This window comes from Bombina bombina, chromosome 3, assembly GCF_027579735.1.
Source record: "Bombina bombina isolate aBomBom1 chromosome 3, aBomBom1.pri, whole genome shotgun sequence".
Classification (NCBI taxonomy): domain Eukaryota; kingdom Metazoa; phylum Chordata; class Amphibia; order Anura; family Bombinatoridae; genus Bombina; species Bombina bombina.
Window position 1 is genome coordinate 529,870,261 of NC_069501.1, and position 19,809 is coordinate 529,890,069.

Here is a 19,809-nt window from a genome sequence, read left to right on the forward strand (position 1 = left end):
CTTTGAGGACATTGGTGTGATCAGGAATCCATATCAAATCATCCAGGTTTACCCCTGCTGTCAAGGATGCCTGCTCGAGCTGGTACCATCTTGAGTTGTCAGACTTAACCGCCCAGGCAGCGATGTGTGACAACATTGCGGCCTTGTAATAGTAAGTTATGTTAGGGGCCGACAGGCCGCCACATTTCATTGTTTTTTGGAGCTGGAGGAGCAAGATTCTAGAAGGGCGTCACCTCCAGATGAACTTTGAAAAAACTGATTGGAAGTGGTTTATAAGGTTAATGGAAACAGCCACTGGGAGACACCTGAAAAATTAAGTTAATTTAGGAAGTAGCATCATTTTCAGAGCCATCACTCTACCTGTCCAAGACACCTCCAATGGAAACCACTTCGTAGTCAGTTCCCTGAAGTCCTAGAGAAGAGGCTCATAGTTTTTTTAGTAATGAGTGTCTTGGGATCAGGGGACAGCACAACTCCTAGATTATTCAGCCCATCAATAGACCATTTGAAAGCATAGAATCTTCTCAGTTTCTCTAAACTAGCAGGTGATAGGCCCAGGGTAAATGCCTCCATCTTAGCATAGTTAATCTTATAGTAAGATAATCTTCCAAACTCTAAAATGTAATTATATTTTTTAATAATTATGAATAATTATAAATTATATTTTTTTCTTCAATATTTCATATGAAATTAATACATTTTGCACCTTAATATAACTCCTATTGGGTTCTGCTGAGGCCATATCTACAGCCTCGGCAACACCCTGGGACACCGGTTAGCGCAGTTGGGTTCTGACTGCATTCATCAACCTACTCAGCACCACATTGATCAGCTCTCTTAAATACATCTGGAAGCAAAAACTGCATGATTTAATGGGCAAAATATCTACTGTAGGAAGCATACAGCTCGTACTATATGGATGACCACTTAGCTGACTTAGAATACCCCTTAGTGAGAGCTTTTGAAAAAATATTGTCCTGTCACCCACCCATTACTTGCCGTACCATATATATAGAGCATCTACCGACAGTAGCAAAAGCATGTCTAACAGGACAACACAGAGACCGTCATGGCTGAATACATAGAAGATCATTTCCATGTGGCAATTACAGCGATGAAAAGTAAGCCCTTATCTGCTGGCGCTGCAAATTACTTGCAAGAGCAGGAACCTCAGACATCCGTCTCTGTTATGCAGCTACCTAATGCAACTAAGGGACACCCAAACCGTTGCTTTCAGCACACAAAATCATTAACCCAAGATCTTGCGAAGAGGTGCAATAGGCTTCTAAGCTTGTCAACAGTGTGTATGACTTTCTCTTACGGAACTCAACAGAGGATCTCTCACTAAACGCAAAGTCACAATCCATGGTTGGCTGCATGCCAGTGCTCAACTGTATCTTAATATAACATTAGCTGACAGGGAGGGTGTAGGGGGATAAATATGTGATCTATAGATGCTCAAATTCCCATTCTGATAATCCTTAAAGTGTTAAGAAACCATATTGTTTTCACTATCATTTTTTATTTCTTATTTATTTATTTTAAATTGTTTTTTTATTGAGGTAGCAATAACACTTTGGTACAAACAGAATGGACAATGTTTCAAAGCGTATCTCAAGGAATGACAACAGAAATAAAGTTCACAACAGAGTGAGAAGATACATGACAAACTTAAAAGGCAATAGTCTTCAGCTCCCTCATTTTCTTTTTAGTACATGCAAACTCAGTCGTGCCATCAATGGCTGCAAGGACTGCGGGTGTGTCCATACATTCCAAAGTTTGAAGGAGGGCACATGAACTAGTATCAGTTAGACTTACACCAAGGAGGCTAGTAAAACTGTTATAACAAAACAAACTTCAAATAACAAGGAATACATAGTGAAACTTTTATAACAAAACAATCTTCAAATAACAAGGAATACACACTAATATGTTCCGTGTTAGGGCCCGAAGAGCATTCGTGTGTGTAAGTGGTAGGAAAAAAAAGGGTGGGGGGCAAGGGGTCAGGAGGGCTGGGGGTAAGGTTATCGGGAGAAAACTACACCTTATCTGTTCACTACCATTCAAGATAACTCCCTGTACATACTCTACCCCTTTGGAGCTTCCTTCCATGGGCTCTAGATTGAACAGTAAAAATCTATATGCCCTTCTACTCTCGCCGAATATTCTTTCATTCTTTGGATATAGGTGAGGATGTCTAGGACCAACAGGTCCTATCAGGTTGTTAGGGGTGTCTTTTGCCCACTGTCTGGCTATTGCTAATTTAGTGGCTAAGAGGATAAAAACACACAAAGTCCTATCTGGTTTCTGTAAGCCCTGTAGCCCCAAGTGAAAGAGGGCAATGTCGCTAGTTAGGTGTCGTACTAGTTGCAGTTGGAGTAGTAAGTCCGCAACCTGGGACCAAACCAAGTCAAACCTATGACAGCCTCACCATATGTGCAAGAAAGTGCCTCTCTGATCGCATCTCCTCCAGCAACTAGCCTGTCGGAGCGGAAAATTTTATGTAACCTGGTCAGAACCATATGCCATCTGAGCAATATTTTAATGTAGAGTTCCAAAAGGTTAGAACAGCGAACCACAAGTTTTGTATCTTGGATCGCCCTTTGCCAAATCACATTCCGATGCACTACTCCCAGGTCTCTCTCCCAGTACCTCGTGGCGTGAGACTTAGTAATTGAAGGGGAATTGAGTAGGAGTTTATAATGAAAGGAGAGAGAGCCACGAAAATGTCTGCTGTGGTTCATCGTCGATCCCACTGTGTTAGGATGTGGGTACCGGATTTGGTTAACCTCCAAGATAAAAGCACAGAGATCAGCCTAAGGTATTCAAATTGTAAGTTTCTAGGGAGATCAGTGACTGGAAAATCATTAGGTGGCAACACAAGAATATCTTCCCTGTATAAATCTGATACCTGCCTAATCCCCAGTGCATCGCAACGTCTAGGCCGGGAGTCAGGCAGACAATATAATAATGCCTTTATAGAGTGTACTGGAGAAGGGTGTGGAGCCACCTGCTGATGAAAGCAAAGTTCTCTGCAGTAATTATAATAGGATTGTGCACCCCTTTGAGGACATTGGTGTGATCAGGAATCCATATCAAATCATCCAGGTTTACCCCTGCTGTCAAGGATGCCTGCTCGAGCTGGTATCATCTTGAGTTGTCAGAATTAACCGCCCAGGCAGCGAAGTGTGACAACATTGCGGCCTTGTAATAGTAAGTTATGTTAGGGGCCGACAGGCCGCCACATTTCATTGTTTTTTGGAGCTGGAGGAGCAAGATTCTAGAAGGACGTCCCCTCCAGATGAACTTTGAAAAAACTGATTGGAAGTGGTTTATAAGGTAAATGGAAACAGCCACTGGGAGACACCTGAAAAAGTTAGTTAATTTAGGAAGTAGCATCATTTTCAGAACCATCACTCTACCTGTCCAAGACACCTCCAATGGAAACCACTTCGTAGTCAGTTGCCTGAAGTCCTAGAGAAGAGGCTCATAGTTTTTTAGTAATGAGTGTCTTGGGATCAGGGGACAGCACAACTCCTAGATGCTTCAGCCCATCAATAGACCATTTGAAAGCATAGAATCTTCTCAGTTTCTCTAAACTAGCAGGTGATAGGCCCAGGGTAAATGCTTCCATCTTCGCATAGTTAATCTTATAGTAAGATAATCTTCCAAACAACAGGTCAAACAAAGCCGGCAGTGAGTTCTCTTGCTCTGACAGAAACACAGTCAGATTGTCAGCAAACAATGTCAAGATATGGGGGGTGTCATATAACATCAAACCTTGTATGTTTATGCTCACCATAAGTTTAGTGGCCAGGGGCTCGATGGCCAAGACAAACAGGAGTGGTGAGAGTGGGCACCTCTATTTCTTATTTTAACTAAGATTACACATTTTCCCACAAACTGGTAAAGAGGTCAAACCAATATATTGCCTAGGGCATGCACATTCTAGTATTCTTTTAAATCATTTCCTTATCTGTACATCTGATTATAATTCATATATAATATTCCTTTCCTTTCACTGCTAACTTCAAATTATTATGCTTTTTCCCCAGCATGCATGCCTTACATACAATGATCCTCTGACATTCTTGCCACACAGGTCTTTGAATGAATTCTCATGATGCTTAACAGTATTACTCAAACAAAGCTTACTTTCAAAATTTCTTTATGTTTATTTTAGCAGGAAAGTTCCTAAGAATTTGTTAGAATTTATAAGGCCCTAATTATTAATAATTATTTATATTTTTTTCTATATTTTCTGTAAAATAAATATATAACACACCCTATTATAATTCAGGCTTAGCGCACATGAAAAACTTAAGCTCCTCAATAGAAATAACTCAGTTCTGCATGTACCCTACATTACGCACCTTAATATTTCTTAAATAAAAATACTGAAAAAAATATTAATACGTATTAATACGTAAATACTGAAAAAAATATTAATACGTATTAATAATTAGTAAACATATTAAAAAGTGGAATCCATTCTTATAATGATGTATTACATTTTATAAGAACCTCTAAAGTAAATTATTTATTAAATTAATATTTTTCAATATGTTATATTAAAAGTGCATTATTTATTTCATAAAAAACAAGGAGTGTGGCAGCAGCAAGCAGAGTCAAAAAGAAAGTATGTTAAAAATACAATACTTTATTATTTCATTAAAAAGCTAATAGGCAAAAATACACAAATCCAAACGCAAAGTGGCCTTTTCTTCAACTGATACTTCAGATCAGGAATCCTATATATCTGATGGAAGTGGCTCCTCATGGCCCGTGGGGCCAAGATCTATCTCTACTCCCTCTCCTCCTCCCCCCTCTTCTTCTACATTTTCCAAGTCTATTTCTCTTCCTTCCTGCCCCCTCTTGTCATTACAGGTTCTGAGTGACAGCGATACGGATGGGGATGAGGATTCAGTTGTACGTTCCAAAGACAAAGATAAAGATAGATCTACTGTCCCTTTAGGAGGCGCACAAGAAGGGCTGGCAGAAGAACCAAGAAAATCTCTAAGAAAGTCACACAAGACAAACATGAAGGACTGTCGGTATTGAATTTGTCCAAATTGGTACTTACAGAGGAAGAAAAATCCCTATTGAGCAAGGGAATGGGCTTTGCCCCTACGAACACCTTTTCAGCATTTAGAACTATCATTGACATTAATAAATTTGTTAGGAAACTAACACTCAAAAGGTTTTTTAATTTGCAAAAGGAACAATTTGTATCGGATGTATGTGAGGATGTCAATAGAGACCCAATGTTGGCAATAATAATGTTGGCAATGGTAATGTTGGCAATAGTTCTTTAGAAGGTGTAATGAATTCAGCAGCCCCCAAATTTGTTGATAATATAACTCTTAATGAATTGAAAACTTTAGAAGGAAGTTATGGTCCAGAGGACTCTGATATACAACCACACAGTGGGGGGCGGTCTGAATTCTACCCTACAAATTTCAGAGGCCCTTATATTAATCTGTACCAAAAGAGAGTTCAAAAAGATCTCTTGGAATTAGAAGAGCAGATAAAAAAAAGGGAACTGATGGGAAATCTAACCTCACAAAAGCAGAATTTAACGCATTACATAAGCTACAACAAAATGACAGCATTGTGATAAGAACATCAGATAAAGGTGGCAATGTAGTGATCCTAGACAAGGATGACTACATGAAGGAGGCCTACCGACAATTATCCGATACACAAACATACAGAAAGCTAGATACAAATCCATCTCAGGTATTTAGGACTAAATTGCACACCATCATTGAACAAGGAGTAGCTCTTAATGTCTTCACTGAGGAACAGGTCAGATATATGATACCGGATCATCCATTGGTGCCTATATTTCATCATGTGCCAAAAATCCACAAAAATATGACCTCTCCCCCAGGAAGACCTATCATTTCAGGCATTGGCTCTATGTTTGAGCCATTGTCTGAATGGGTAGATTCCATACTTCAGCCTTTAGTTAAAAATCTTAATAGCTACTTACGTGATTCAACACATTTACTGAATTGCCTAGAGAACGTGGAGTGGAACAAGGAGTTCAGATGGGTGGCTATTGATGCCACCTCTCTCTATTCAAACATACCCCATTCGTTAGGCCTAAATGCTATCAGATATTTTTTGGATACAGCCACACGCTATTCTTTAGAGTTTTAGTTATTTTTTTGTGAAATCATTGAGTTTTTATTAAAACATAACTTTTTCATGTTCAATAACGAATATTATGTACAGGTTTGTGGAACAGCGATGGGGGCCAAGTTTGCCCCCTCGTTTGCAAACCTGTATGTAGCGTGGTGGGAGGATTTATATCTTTACACTATGTCAAACCCTTTTGCAAAGCATATTATTAAATATATGCGTTTCATAGATGACCTTATATTTATAGTGGATGACAAATTAGAACTTAGTACCTTTCTAGAATATATCAATACCAACAATTTAAATTTGAGATTTACGGGTGAATTACAACAACATAAAATTTGTTTCTTAGATTTGGAACTCACAGGTAACCCTGAGAAAGGTACCATACTGACAGACACATATCGAAAACCAACGGCTGGAAATACTATACTCCATGCCAAATCATGTCATTCCCCACATCTTATCAGATCAATTCCCAAGGCACAGTACATTAGAATGAGAATAAACACCAACTCTAATGAGAAATTTAATTGTCAATGCACTGAGCTCACAAATAGACTTAAGCAGAGAGGATATTCGACAAAGATCCTTAATGAATCTCTTGAGCAGATCAAATGCAAAACCCAAAGTGAAGTTATCACTCCTAAAAAAAGATCAAATCAAGATTTCAGTAAGGATAAAATAGTGTTTACCACTGAATACTCTAAACAATTCAATGATATCAGAGATATTCTTAGAAAACACTTACATATATTGAAAGAAGATGAATCTTTGGGTAATATTCAAGAAGACTGTAAATTTGTGTCCAAAAAAACCCCGATTCTAGGTACCAGACTTGTGCCAAGTATGGTAAATACAACTAAAAAGCAGGGGAGTGATTGGATAAAGAAAAAGGGCACTTACAAATGTGGTACCAGACCTTGCCTAACATGTAAAGTTATCAATAGAAGTGATACATTCACTAGTAGAGTAACTAATGAGAGATTCAGTATGGAGTTCTACACTAACTGTAGGACTGAATTTGTGGTTTATCTATTGGAGTGTTCCCTTTGTTCCCTACAATACATTGGTCAGACGACCAGAGAGCTCAGATCGCACATTAGAGAACACATTAGGGATACTAAGAACTACAACAAAGATTCGGCGGTAGCAGTACATTTTAATCAAACACACATGACCCACATAGCACATATCACTGTTAAAGTTATAGACAAAATTCAGTCTCCCACTAGAGGGGGTAATAAGCAAAAATTATTTCTCAAACGAGAACTATTTTGGATTTATAAATTAAAAACAATAGTACCACAAGGTTTAAACAGGGAATGGGATATATCTTATTTTGTAGAATAATTATTCACATTTTTCTTTAAGCTATTTTTATCCCTATTTTTATCCCTATTCAAATCCATATTAATATGTTATGCAGGGATATTAGTACCTTGCCTTCACATGGCTAGCGTACGTATATTAGAATAATTATTCCATATACTACTTACCTCTAGTGCACTTAAAGATTAATTTTACATCTAGATATCTAATTTAGTACTGATATTAACATCCCATCTAGGTATTAAAATTCTAAGGTTAACTAATAATGATCTTAATCTAAAGAGAGGTATGGATATGTACATGTTTCTCATTCTTTTTCTATCTTTGAAGTTACCATATAATCATATGGACAACATTGTTGATAGTGTGAAAAATGTGTGTATGTTTCTACAATTATGGGTTCATCTGTGTTTATGCATTGTACAATTTTTCATGTTTTGCAATTCTTTATTACATATTATAATTAGTGATTTTTTCATTTATTTCTAAAGAATTCTTTTCCTATGTTTCTGGCAAGTGCTAAGTGACGGCAAGCAGTTTTAAACACAAATTTTCCCAGGTGTTTTCTCAGCTTTGCCATCACTGGGTACTTCCCCTTTAAATAGTAGGGGCTGTACTAACACACCTTACTCCTATGATTAAGTGCCAAGCATAGGCACGAAACATGTAAGGAGGTTTCCATCCTGCTACCCTTTGTATTTTTGCCTATTGGCTTTTTAATGAAATAATAAAGTATTGTATTTTTAACATACTTTCTTTTTGACTCTGCTTGCTGCTGCCGCACTCCTTGTTTTTTATGCTGTATTACAGCAGCGGAACTTGCTGCTAATAGCGGCGTGCACCCCCTGTGCTCCACTACTACTTTCCCCTTACACACTTCCGGTATAGTCACTAGCCGGCTTGGGGCTTTGAGCGGTACGGCGTTCGTGGAAGAGTGCATTATTTATTTATTTTATATAACTAAAGTAGGGTTTAGAGCACATGTGGAACTTACGCGTCTCAATATAAATAATTTAAATGCACTAAAGCTGACAGGAATAAAATAAAAACAATATATATTTATCATAGAGGTTCTTAAAAATCATAATAAATCATTCTAAAATGTAATTATATTTTATAATAATTATGAATAATTATAAATTATATTTTTTTCAATATTTCATATGAAATTAATACATTTTGCACCTTAATATAACTCCTATTAGGTTCTGCTGAGGCCATATCTACAGCCTCGGCAACACCCTGGGACACCGGTTAGCGCAGTTGGGTTCTGACTGCATTCATCAACCTACTCAGCACCACATTGATCAGCTCTCTTTTATACATCTGGAAGCAAAAACTGCATGATTTAATGGGCAAAATGTCTACTGTAGGAAGCATACAGCTCGTACTATATGGATGACCACTTATCTGACTTAGAATACCCCTTAGTGAGAGCTTTTGAAAAATTATTGTCCTGTCACCCACCCATTACTTGCCGTGCCATATATAGAGAGCATCTACCGACAGTAGCAAAAGCATGTCTAACAGGACAACACAGAGACCGTCATGGCTGAATACATAGAAGATCATTTCCATGTGGCAAATACAGCGATGAAAAGTAAGCCCTTATCTGCTGGCGCTGCAAATTACTTGCAAGAGCAGGAACCTCAGACATCCGTCTCTGTTATGCAGCTACCTAATGCAACCAAGGGACACCCAAACCGTTGCTTTCAGCACACAAAATCATTAACCCAAGATCTTGCGAAGAGGTGCAATAGGCTTCTAAGCTTGTCAACAGTGTGTATGACTTTCTCTTACGGAACTCAACAGAGGATCTCTCACTAAACGCAAAGTCACAATCCATGGTTGGCTGCATGCCCATGCTCAACTGTATCTTAATATAACATTAGCTGACAGGGAGGGTGTAGGGGGATAAATATGTGATCTATAGATGCTCAAATTCCCATTCTGACAATCCTTAAAGTGTTAAGAAACCATATTGTTTTCACTATCATTTTCTATTTCTTATTTATTTATTTTAAATCGTCTTTTTATTGAGGTAGCAATAACACTTTGGTACAAACAGAATGGACAATGTTTCAAAGCGTATCTCAAGGAATGACAACAGAAATAAATTTCACAACAGAGTGAGAAGATACATGACAAACTTAAAAGGCAATAGTCTTCAGCTCCCTCGTTTTCTTTTTAGTACATGCAAACTCAGTCGTGCCATCAATGGCTGCCAGGACTGCGGGTGTGTCCATACATTCCAAAGTTTGAAGGAGGGCACATGAACTAGTATCAGTTAGACTTACACCAAGGAGGCTAGTAAAACTGTTATAATAAAACAAACTTCAAATAACAAGGAATACATAGTGAAACTTTTATATCAAAACAACCTTCAAATAACAAGGAATACACACTAACATGTTCCGTGTTAGTGCCCGAAGAGCATTTTTGTGTGTAAGTGGTAGGAAAAAAAAAGGGTGGGGGGCAAGGGGTCAGGAGGCCTGGGGGTAAGGTTATCGGGAGAAAACTGCACCTTATCTGTTCACTACCATTCAAGATAACTCCCTGTACATACTCTACCCCTTTGGAGCTTCCTTCCATGAGCTCTAGATTGAACAGAAAAAATCTATATGCCCTTCTACTCTTGGCGAATATTCTTTGATTCTTTGGATATAGGTGAGGATGTCTAGGACCATTGACAGGTTGAGGTGTCTTTTGCTCACTGTCTGGCTATTGCTAATTTAGTGGCTAAGAGGATAGAAACACACAAAGCCCTAGCTGGTTTCTGTAAGCCCTGTAGCCCCAAGTGAAAGAGGGCAATGCCACTAGTTAGGTGTCGTACTAGTTGCAGTTAGAGTAGTAAATCCGCAACCTGGGACCAAACCAAGTCAAACCTATGACAGCCTCACCATATGTGCAAGAAAGTGCCTCTCTGATCGCATCTCCTCCAGCAACTAGCCTGTCGGAGCGGAAAAATTTGATGTAACCTGGTCAGAACCATATGCCATTTGAGCAATATTTTAATGTAGAGTTCCAAAAGGTTAGAACAGCACACAATATTCGATATTCTCAAAATTGGATTATTAAAATCAGCACCAACATATCAACTTTTATTGACATTTCTTCACTCATCATTATTATTTGATAACATTCACTTACAACACCTCGTTTTTTCACCATTCACTCTTTCTCACAATTTGTCTCACTTTTATTATTTTGTGCACCTATTCAATCTAGGCATTAAACATTATTATTATTATAAGATAGAGATTCCTCTAAACATAAAACAGCCCGGTACGCAGAAAGATCCAATAGAATGAACTAACAGCACATTTTAAATCAAATATGATATTGGATAACAAAAATACTATTGATAACTCCCAAATATAAAGTTGAAAGTGGCACAAGATACAAATCAATTATAACATCTATTGTATATATTATAAAACTTGTTACGATCATTCCGTTCATCATAGTTACAAACATGATGTGAGAACGCGAAAACGGCGGAGACACTGAATGACATTGACTGACAGATCCGTCATCCAATAATATGAGATGGGCGTAGAAAAGCCGAGTCACGAATGAGGATGACGTAAATCTGAATAACCTGATATGAATGCAAGATAGAGAGCGCATTCAGGCCAATTAACATCCATGTCTCTGCTTTCGCAAGTCAAGTCACAATGATTGACAGATGCGGTACCCAATAACAGAAAGGTTACGATCACGACCAGTTAACAAGTTTACAACTATATACAAACAAATGAATGACATCAATAGGAGTATATAAGAGACACAATAAGATTGCGATGCCAACTAAATAACGTCGTTAAATAAATACAGATAACAATATTATCGAGACAAATACATATAAACAGCAGAGGCAAATAGACCAATCAACACGCATCTTAAGTCACACACCCTCGATTCTGACCAATCTAATCAATGATTACAGATAAGGCCGTTCCTAACAGCCAATCCGCCAACACCTTAGGGTATTTAAATCTCACGCAAACAGAGTGAGACTGCCCTTTGATACAGCCACCACGGCGAAACGCGTCAGTGGCGTCCCCCTGTTCTTCCCTAATTGTTGTTTTTAAATCAATTTGTTGATCCACCATTCCTTTTCAAATGACAATATAAAATGGTATAAAAATAGTTTCTGCCGCAATAGCGGTGTCTAGTCTAAGCTGATCGAGCTACACTAGGTATACCACAAACCTTGCTTACTCATAGGTAATATAGGTATTGATCTAAGCCAGGCCGAGTATATATAGTATTCAAGCTTTTCACAAAATATCGTTGGTACCAGAGTCAGATTTACCATAATTCACAATATTCTAGTGATATCTATTAGGTAACGGAATTACTACCAAATACTTCAGAAAAATTTAGTACTATTCTTTACGGTATTAATAGGTAAAAATTAGGAGTGTGTCAGATATTGACGGTATTAACAGGTAAAAATCAGTAATGTGTGAGATATCCCACTCTCTATATTAATGTGGGTAGCACAATACTTATCCTCAAGAACATAGATACTCAGGAGCAATATTTCACTAACGGTATTAACAGGTAATTTAATATCTGAGTTCACAACTCCTTACAACCATAGGCAAGCTGTAAGCTGATCGAGCTACACTAGATACACCACAAACCTTGCTTACTCACAGGGAATATAGGTATTGATCTAGGCCAGGCCAAGTATACAAAATATCCAAGTTACTCACAATATAGTTGGTAACAGAGTTAGATTTACCTTAAATTGACAATATTCTAGTGATACCTATTAGATAACGGACTTTCTACCAAATACTTTAGAAAAATCTAGTACCTATCTTTACGCTATTAACAGGTAAAAATTAGGAGTGTGTCAGATATCAACGGTATTAATAGGTAAAAATTAGTAATGTGTGAGATATCCCACTCTTTATATTAGTGTGGGCAGCACAAGATTTATCCTTATGAACATAAAAACTTAGGACCAAACGGTACTAACAGGTAATTCAATATCTAAGTTCACAACTCCTTACAACCATAGGTAAAGATATTCTAGTGCAAACAACCAGATATTTATGGATAACTACCAATAGTCTATCTGACCTTTTACTCGTGATAGTTTAATTCACTGTAATCTATCAGTGGCCTCCAAACCTACCTTGAATTAGGAATATTGTTACTTTATATGACTAATATGTCAAGAGATAATCTTGTCATTTGATTGACAAGAGACTTACATATACCTAACAAATGTGTTTGTCTCTATTAACCAGCAGTGACAGAAACTGGTTATAAAGTGGTGGATCCAAATTTATACTTTTAATTATGTTTGTCAATCCCCTGTTTTTAACTTGATCTAGTAAAAGTTATATTTTAATTTCCTAATTTTTGTACCAATAAAAACGTTCATAGAGTGCTATATTTGTACCCCTTTTGTCAGTCTCTCACTGATTTTTTGTATAGTTTGTTCTCAGGTACAAGCACCTACCCCTATTAGATAATTTACATTACAGTATATCAATACCAGTAGGGGAACGTTATAACACATCATTAAGTGAGTAGTGCCATTGTCTCCTTCTCTTGAATAGAACAGAAAACCGCAAGTTTTGTATCTTGGATCGCCCTTTGCCAAATCACATTCCGATGCACTACTCCCAGGTCTCTCTCCCAGTACCTCGTGGCGTGAGACTTAGCAATTGAAGGGGAATTGAGTAGGAGTTTATAATGAAAGCACAGAGAGCAATGAAAATGTCTGCCCATGGTCCATCATCGATCCCACTGTGTTAGGATGTGGGTACTGGATTTGGTTAACCCCCAAGATAAAAGCACAGAGATCAGCCTAAGGTATTCAAATTGTAAGTTTCTAGGGAAATCAGTGACTGGAAAATCATTAGGTGGCAACACAAGAATATCTTCCCTGTATAAATCTGATACCTGCCTAATCCCCAGTGCATCGCAACATCAAGGCCGGGAGTCAGACAGACAATATAATAATGCCTTTATTGAGTGTACTGGAGAAGGGTGTGGAGCCACCTGCTGATGAAAGCAAAGTTCTCGGCAGTAATTATAATAGGATTGTGCATCCCTTTGAGGACATCGGTGTGATCAGGAATCCATATCAAATCATCCAGGTTTACCCCTGCTGTCAAGGATGCCTGCTCAAGCTGGTATCATCTTGAGTTGTCAGACTTAACCGCCCAGGCAGCGATGTGTGACAACATTGTGGCCTTGTAATAGTAAGTTATGTTAGGGGCCGATAGGCCGCCACATTTGATTGTTTTTGGAGCTGGAGGAGCAAGATTCTAGAAGGGCGTCCCCTCCAGATGAACTTTGAAAAAACTGATTGGAAGTGGTTTATAAGGTAAATGGAAACAGCCACTGGGAGACACCTGAAAAAGTAAGTTAATTTAGGAAGTAGCATCATTTTCAGAGCCATCAGTCTACCTGTCCAAGACACCTCCAATGGAAACCACTTCGTAGTCAGTTGCCTGAAGTCCTAGAGAAGAGGCTCATAGTTTTTAGTAATGAGTGTCTTGGGATCAGGGGACAGCACAACTCCTAGATGCTTCAGCCCATCAATAGACCATTTGAAAGCATAGAATCTTCTCAGTTTCTCTAAACTAGCAGGTGATAGGCCCAGGGCAAATGCCTCCATCTTCGCATAGTTAATCTTATAGTAAGATAATCTTCCAAACTCTGACAACAGGTCAAACAACGCCGGCAGTGAGTTCTCTTGCTCTGACAGAAACACAGTCAGATTGTCAGCAAACAATGTCAAGATATGGGGGGTGTCATATAACATCAAACCTTGTATGTTTATGCTCACCATAAGTTTAGTGGCCAAGACAAACTGGCCAAGACAAACAGGAGTGGTGAGAGTGGGCACCTCTATTTCTTATTTTAACTAAGATTACACATTTTCCCACAAACTGGTAAAGAGGTCAAACCAATATATTGCTTAGGGCATGCACATTCTAGTATTCTTTTAAATAATTTCCTTATCTGTACATCTGATTATAATTCATATATAATATTCCTTTCCTTTCACTGCTAACTTCAAATTCTCATGCTTTTTCCCCAGCATGCATGCCTTACATACAATGATCCTCTGACATTCTTGCCACACAGGTCTTTGAATGAATTCTCATGATGCTTAACAGTATTACTCAAACAAAGCTTACTTTCAAAATTTCTTTATGTTTATTTTAGCAGGAAAGTCCCTAAGAATTTGTTTGAATTTATAAGGCCCTAATTATTAATAATTATTTATATTTTTTTCTATATTTTCTATAAAATAAATATATAACACACCCTATTATAACTCAGGCTTAGCGCACATGAAAAACTTAAACTCCTCAATAGAAATAACTCAGTTCTGCATGTACCCTACATTACGCACCTTAATATTTCTTAAATAAAAATACTGAAAAAAATATTAATACTTATTAATAATTAGTAAACGTATTAAAAAGTGGAATCCATTCTTAGAACCTCTAAAGTAAATTATTTATTTGTATTAATATTTTTCAATATGTTATATTAAAAGTGCATTATTTATTTATTTTATATAATTAAAGTAGGGTTTAGTGCACATGTGGAACTTACGCGTCTCAATAGAAATAATTTAGATGCACTAAAGCTGACAGGAAAAAAATAATTCTTCATATGCTCCAAACTTGACATGAAAACAATATATATTTATCATAGAGGTTCTTAAAAATCAAAATAAATCATTCTAAAATGTAATTATATTTTATAATAATTATGAATAATTATAAATTATATTTCTTTCAATATTTCATATGAAATTAATACATTTTGCACCTTAATATAACTCCTATTGGGTTCTTCATGTGTGCTAAAGCCAAAGGGAGTTATTTTAATATTTATGAAAAATATATATTTTTTTAACATGTTAAAATCTAAAAAAATAGCACACCTTAATATGAGATTTATAACATGTACTGTATGTATATAAAATGTAAATATATATTATATAGATACAGTATTTACAGTATGTATTTATATACATACAATATAATTGTACATATGTATATATGTTTGCACATACAGTACATACACATATACAGTACATACACATATTCACGCATAAATATACACATATATACAGGCATTCACCTGTATATGTGCACATAAAAATACACACACACGTTCACGCACACACACATATGAATATATATATATATTAATAATATATACAATTTAACCCTTTGAGTGCTAATGACGGCTCTGAGCCATCAAAGAGTTTCCCACTCTGGCGCTAATGACGGTTTAGAGACGTCATTAGCACTCTCCCACCTTGAGGGAGATCTGAGGGCTCCCACCTGCTCCTACCCCTCGCAATCGGGCCTGCATAGTGACAGGCATCATCGGAGCTTCATGTGATGCGTGGTGACATCACGCTCAATAACGTGATGACATCACTGCGCAACTTTATTTATACTTAACAATGTTAAGTATAGGAGCAGGGGGTGTACTGCTTAGAAGCCTGTATCTCAGGTATCTAAGCAGCTACAGTCCCCCAAGACCCACTGTTGGAAAGGTAATAGCTTAACCATTCTAACAATGTATGTCTTGGGTTCAGAAAAAAAAAAGTTAAAAAATGATTTTTCAAAAAATAAAAAAATTTAAAAAAACTTTAAAAATCTTAGCATCCAGGTGGAAAAGTATTTAGCACTCAAAGGGTTAAATATACCATATTTCTTTAACTCACTATTAATAAATGTGTATTAAAAAACATAAATATTAGTATTTATATGTATATGTGAGTGTAATACTTTATTTTAATATGTTTTGCATGTGTTTTGTGAAACTTTTATTTCTAGCCTTATACTTTACTTTAGGCTGCACTAATTCTTCTGGGGCTATTTTGGCTTGTGCGCGAGTGCAATCTATAACTTTCAACTTGTAATATGAGCGCTATTTAGCATGGTTACTATATCTATTGAAAGTATAGGTTGTGCAAGAGCGATGCCGGCTGCGCTAACCCTTTTCTTAACAAGTTGAGCGGTCAAGCAGTGTTGCCAATTCTAATCTGGCCCTATCTGTTCTTGTTGCTGTTGGAAAATTTAACATACTTTGCAAATAGTAAACTAAATTTAAAGGAATTTGCTCTATAATTTGTTTACAAATTTTGATTTAAGCATTATTTGTTTCTGTTTTTATTAATCAAACATTTGCATATTGTTTAACGATAATGTATAATTACATCATCCCTTTGGCCCTCATTCGTTACACTATGTTCTTAGGACTTATCTGAACTAAATATTTTAAATAAAAAAATAACTATTTAACATATTTTTTCAAGAAGACATCATTATAATCAATATAATATGAACGATTTTATTTAATAGAATTTATGTGGGAGATGACTAGTCAGTTTTATGGGATTCTCCATACTTTTAAGGATTATAGTAATATGATCGAATATTGGTATTTTTGGATCTTTAAAATTAAAAAAATCCTTTTTTCTGCTTCTTCAAAATCCCTTTATCAAGCTCATTCTAAAAAAAAAATCCAACTCTAGCTAAAATTTACTAGAATATGTTTTGTGTAGGTTTTTGGTCGCTATATAGTCTGGAGACAATAAAAGAAAGGAATAATAAATAGTCTAGTGCAGAGACAGATCTACTAATGTAATTTTCCTTAACAAAGTATAAGAAAAAGGATTTTTAGTATAGAAAAGCTACAATCATCTTATGTCCAGAGTTGTCATGGGATCCCTTACTAATGCCTAGATTTAAAGTTAGCCTTAAAGAGGCTCCTAACGCTGGTTTTAGGCTACCGCTGGTATTTAGAATCAGTCAGGAAAGGGTCTAACGCTCACTTTGCAGCCGCGACTTTTCCATACTGCAGATCCCCCTACGCCATTTGCGTATCCTATCTTTTCAATGGGATATTTCTAACGCTGGTATTTAGAGTCTTGGCTGAAGTGAGCGTTAGAAATCTAACGACAAAACTCCAGCCGCAGAAAAAAGCCAGGAGTTAAGAGCTTTCTGGGCTAATGCCGGTTCATAAAGCTCTTAACTACTGTGCTCTAAAGTACACTAACACCCATAAACTACCTATGTACCCCTAAACCGAGGTCCCCCACATTGCCGCCACTCTAATAAAATTTTTTAACCCCTAATCTGCCGACCGCACACCGCCGCCACCTACATTATCCCTATGTACCCCTAATCTGCTGCCCCTAACATCGCCGACCCCTATATTATATTTATTAACCCCTAATCTGCCGCCCCCAACGTCGCCTCCACCTACCTACAATTATTAACCCCTAATCTGCCGACCGGACCTCACCGCTACTCTAATAAAGGTGCCTTGCTGGCTGTGGTAACTGAAAAATAGCTTCACTAGCCCCCACTGTTAGAGTGCTACTTACTAGAGAGTAGTATGTGTCATGGTAGTTCAAAACAAACAGGACTATCTCAATGAGGCTTTCAATCTATTGAGTGATGTCGGTACGTATAAACTATTAACTTATAATCCTACTAATGTTTATAAGGAGGAAATTCGAGAATTATTGGTAACAGCAAAACAAAATGGTGTATTGAACCAAGATGAATACAAATTTGTAGAGGAAGTGTTCCCTAAAATTGCTTGCTTTAACCATCTCCCAAAAATCCCCAAAAATCCCACCCAACCACCAGGTAGACCCATAGTATCAGGTATTGGATCTATTTGTGACAATTTGTCCAAATATATAGATTATTTCTTGCAGCCGTTAGTGAAAAAAACAAGAGCCTATCTCAAAGACACCTTAGATGTCATAAACAAGTATGATGGGATTGAATGGAGACAAAACTATCACTGGGTTACATGCGATGTATCCGCATTATACACTAGTATTCCACATGACAAAGGAAAAGCGGTCATCAAAGAGGAGTGTTCAAACAGTGAATTGGAGGAGAAACAAGTAGAATTTATAGTAAATAGTATTCACTTTATACTAACCCATAACTATTTTCTATTTGAGGGTAAATTCTACAAACAAATCCAAGGCACAGCGATGGGGACTACGTTTGCCCCATCCTATGCAAACTTGTTTATGTCCAATTTTGAAAATAAAAAAATTTGGACGAATAATCCATTCACAAATAATCTAGTGCAGTATCATCGGTTCATAGATGACATAATAATAATCTGGCAAGGAACCCCTGACGAAATTGATACATTTGTAGACTATATAAATAACAATACATATAATCTGAACACACTCAACATCTAAGGATAAAATAGATTTTTTAGATTTAACACTATTCAGTGATATAACTACTAATAAGGTAATGGTATTTTTTTTTAGAAAAAGCACAGACAGGAATGGTCTACTGAATGCCCGTAGTGGACATTTAAAGAAATGGAAAGAGAACATACCACTAGGGCAGTATCAGCGAATTAGACGAAATTGTACAAAAAGGGAGGATTTTTTAAAAGAAGCTGAGATTCTAACACTTAAGTTTGAGGAAATGGGGTATAGTAAACACCTGTTGGAAACCACAAAATCTAAAGTGGAAGGTATGGATAGAGGTGCACTCACTAAGCGAACATTTAATCAGGAAAATAAAGGAGTAAAAAAAGATGATAATCCTAAATTTATAACTAAATTTAATAGTAAACACAGAAATATTAAAAATATAATAAAAACACACTGGCAGGTACTCAGGTTGGATCCAATATTAAAAACATGTTTAAGTGCGAATCCAGAGATTTTATTTAGAAAGAACAAAGATCTCAAAAACATGCTCGCACCCACGAAATTAAGAACAGAAAAAGTGAAATGTAATACCTTTTCTCAAGGAGATAAAAGTAAGAATGGCACATTCAAGTGTAAGACTAAACATTGTGTAATGTGTCCACACCTTAAAGAAGGGAACAATATGTTTTACAGTTCTGATAAATCAAAAAAAATGTATGTCAATCATAAATGTACATGCCATAGTACCTATGTGGTCTATCAATTAAAATGTAAATGTAATTTAATTTACATAGGGCGCACAAAAAGAAATGTAAAATATCGCTTTAAGGAACATCTAATCAACATAGAAAAAAAATTAGACACGCATAGTGTGCCTGTACACTTTAAAATTGTGCACAATCCTATATTATAAAAGACAAGAGTTTGTCTGAAGCCGTCATGCGCAGTTCAGACAAACTCTTGCCGCTGATCGCACGTGCACCCTTGGCCAGCTGTTGATACTTCACACGCGCAGCTCACAAAACTGATTTGAGCACTTTCACCGCGCGCAGATGACCCCCCTTGCAGATGCACCCTCGCACTCACTTAGCCGCACGCGCACGTGCACGCGAACCCTAGCC